Raw genomic sequence first — 3,861 nt, 5'->3', positions numbered from 1 at the left:
CTGTAAAGATACCTACTGTCGATTGTAAATAACCCATTATACATCGATTTGATATTATTTGATATATATTTTTGATTAAATAATAATTTATTATTAATAACATTGCTTGTATTTTAGTGTGTTTTTCGTCATTGCATGGAACGAATATTGAAACTTCATAATATTAGGCACTTAAAAATATATAAAGGATTTTCTGGAAAAATATAAGAACTATATAACCTATATTCCATGTATCAAAAATTATTAAAATGATTAATTTGGATACCATGACAAATTTAGAAACATATAAATAGATTGTTTAAATTCAATTTTAATATGTATCTGCATGTAATACATATATTTACATATATTATTATATTAGTATCCTTATTTTAAGTGAACCCCGATAAAAATGTAGTCCGAAACTAAAAATGTGCACAACGTGTTCGAGAAGTGAATACCTACTAAATTTCAATAAACAAGACTATTTTTAAGGTGTTTTTCAAAAAACCAGTTAAAACAAAACATCTGATAAGGACTTAAATATATCTATTATATTTTAAAATATATATTCTACAATAAAATAAATAATTTGTAAATAGTTTTCAGATCTATAGGTACCAGACAAAAGTATACTTTCAGTTTGATTGATAGAAAAGAACTATTACTAAAAATTATTACTGACATTGTACTAAAAATTATTATCATATAAAAGGGAGGGTTCTAGGCCAAAATGGTGAGACAAAAATAGCGAATTGAAAAAAAGTGATAGCAAAATAGCGAAATATGAAAAAGCGAAGTTTACATTGTTACAAAAACCAAAACAGCAAAAAATTATTTATTTATGTTATTCACATTTTATATTTTGTTTTATATTTAAGTTAATTGAAATGTTGCGAACAATCAAAAATAAAAGTTAAAAAAAAATAAGATTATTTTTATTTGCAGATTTTGTCTTGCTATAAAAATATGTATTAATTAATAATTACAATCCTTACATTTGTATGCTTAAGTTATACGCGATACCTTTCAAATAATTAATATTGTCATTAGTATTATAAGATGAAGTGATAGTTCTAATTTTTGTTGAACAATTTTTATACATTTTTTTTTTGATTAGACTTTTGTGCTCCGGCAATGAATAGTTGGTGTTTAATTTCCGTTAAATATTGCTGCTCTTTCAACACATCAATAAATCTGCATATGGTTGGCCCCTTATACAATTAAAATTACATTATAAATTTACTGATATCTGATTTTATCGGTACAAGAATTATTATAGTTGTTTCTCAAACATTCGATATATTTTCTATCGCTATAATACAGTTTTGCTAAATTTTTTTTCGATATTTTGGCCGGACACTATAAGGGAGTAGAGTGGACTAATTGTTTTATTTATTTTAATATTGAAAAAAATAGACGCTAAACGTAAAACGCTAAATTGTTCATAACGTTTTAACTGACAATAACAGTAAACGGAAAATTTTATAAAATTTTGAATTTGTATAACGTTAAACGCCTTAAATTAGGTAATGTTTAAATTATTTATAACGTTTAAATGTCCCATAACGGTAAACAATATAAATTATTGTGATTTAACCCCTGCCTAAAATAACGGTTAAAATAATAATTTGTGATCAGGGCCGGACTGGGCAGGAGGGATACCAGGTGGTTCCCAGTATTCTTATACACGTTGGTGAGTTCCTTCTTTTAAGTTTTTCGGTTTAGGCTCGTTGTGTCGACATTCATAGAAACATTTTCTACTGAGATTGCATTAGAAATTGTCTGAAATTAAATAAAGTGTCTTTTAATTTATAATAATAATATTAAGTGTTCAAATTCTCGAAATAATATACAATAATTTTATATTAAAATTTACATTTTTTTAGGGTTCTTTTATTTAACTTTGGTATATCTAAGTGGACCATTTTTTTACTTTCCTGGTAGACATTTCTGACCCAGTCCGGCCCTGTTTGTGATGTATTCTAGTAGGCAAATGTTAAAATATGACCAACAATTTATCAAATTACATCATTTTATTTGCTTACTTATCATTTATATCATTGTGTTATTTCGTAATATTAAATATTCTAGCTGGAATAATTTGCTATCTTTAATTTAATGATGAACGGTTTACATTATAAAATAAAAATATAATTCAAGTTTAATTTGATAAGATGTTATTTAGTTATATACCGTTTTTCAGCCCGGCATAATCATTCAGGGGGCGTAGCTCAGATGGTAGAGCGCTCGCTTAGCATGCGAGAGGTACCGGGATCGATGCCCGGCGCCTCCAGTAAAATTTTTGAAATATTTTTTATTTATTATTTAAAATTGATAAATTATAATAAATATATAATCACAATTTCATTAAATTATTAATACATTCAATATAATTATGACTTTTTTTTGGAAGCGAATAATTTTTAAACCAAAAAGCAGAGAATCCCAACCAGAGTGCCGCGAAATTGTTTGAAATATATTTTTTTAAGAAAAAACCATTTCATGAAAAGTCTATAAGTAATAAAATAGACTATAATATAAAACCTGTACATATATTTATATACACATATATTTACATATACATTACATATATTTTGTAGAAATATTACGATGTTCAGTCTATTTTTATGTAAAAAACCGGTTTATTTGCTACCACTTTGATGTGAAATATTTGTGACTTTATTTTATCTTAATTTTTATAAATCATAGATTGAAAATAGTAATTTAATAATATACTAACAATTTCAGTACAATCAGTCTGGTTTTAATCATCATTATGAAACATATTTCATTCGTCTCTAGATATCTTATAATTTTATATAATTACATTTTAGGGCTAGTTCACATGAGAGGCGTTAAACGCGCGTTTACAATTACTAATTAACTGTACACATGGTAACGCGCGTTGTATGGCAACGCGCGTTCAACGCAGCGACAACGCAAAAAACCTGTCAACGCGCGTCAGCGCAAGTTGACGCGCGTTTGAACATTGTACAGTTTTGCATTGACGTGTTCAGTTGCAACGCGCGTTTTGAAGCGATAGGTTCTTGTTTTTCGATATTTTCATTTGTTTTTTCGAAAAAGTTTTCTGAAAAATCAAAAATGGATAGTGAGGAATTTGATACTGATTTATTCATTGACGAAATTGAAAAAAGACCCCGAATTTAAGATATGACAAGTAGTGAATATTCAAATAAAATCAGTAAAAGAAAGGCCTGGGAAGAAATTGTTCTAATTTTTAGTGACCCAAGTGACACGGAAGAAAGAAAAAAATTTCATGGTAAGTATTATTAACTATTTTGTATTTTATAATTTATAAAGCTCTCAAAGCTAGTTATAAAGTGGCAGAATTAATTGTTGAAAATAAAAAATCACATACAATAGGTGAATCTTTAATTATTCCAGCCTGTTCAGAAATAGTGTGTATTATGTTTGGTAGTGAAGCTGAAGCCGAAATACAAAAATACCTCTTTTCAATAATACTATTCGCAGACGCTTCCAAGATATGTCAGAAGATATAGAAAAAAAATGTTGGAGAAAAAATTAAAGCTTCAAATGGTTTTTGTCCTAATCTTCAAATTGACGAATCTAATGACATAAGTGGTGAACGTTATTTAATTGGGTTTATTTGTTTTATTAACAATAATAATTTTATAGAACAATTTTTTTGTTGCAAAGAAATGAAAGAAACGACACCTGGTCTTGATGCTTTTAATTTTATTGATTCTTATCTTAAATTATTAAATTTATCTTAGGAAAATTGTTTTGGTATATGCACTAATGGCGATAATAGTATGATTGGTTCTATAAAAGGTTTTGTTTCATTAGCAAAATAGTGTAATAAAAATATACTTACAACTCACTGTTTTCTTGTTAGAG

At 26.9% G+C, this 3,861-nt stretch overlaps 1 non-coding gene across 1 annotated transcript; it reads left to right on the top strand.

The window, feature by feature from the left end:
• The first annotated feature begins 2,202 nt into the window (after positions 1-2,202).
• Positions 2,203-2,275, top strand: Trnaa-agc. The gene has a single exon. It is a non-coding gene; the product is annotated as a tRNA-Ala (tRNA).
• Positions 2,276-3,861: the final 1,586 nt, after the last annotated feature.

The sequence above is a fragment of the Sipha flava genome, unplaced genomic scaffold (genome assembly GCF_003268045.1).
Source record: "Sipha flava isolate LNK unplaced genomic scaffold, YSA_version1 176_pilon_pilon, whole genome shotgun sequence".
NCBI lineage: Eukaryota > Metazoa > Arthropoda > Insecta > Hemiptera > Aphididae > Sipha > Sipha flava.
The sequence above is the reverse complement of the archived record's forward strand: the minus strand, read 5'-3'. Positions and strand labels throughout refer to the sequence as shown.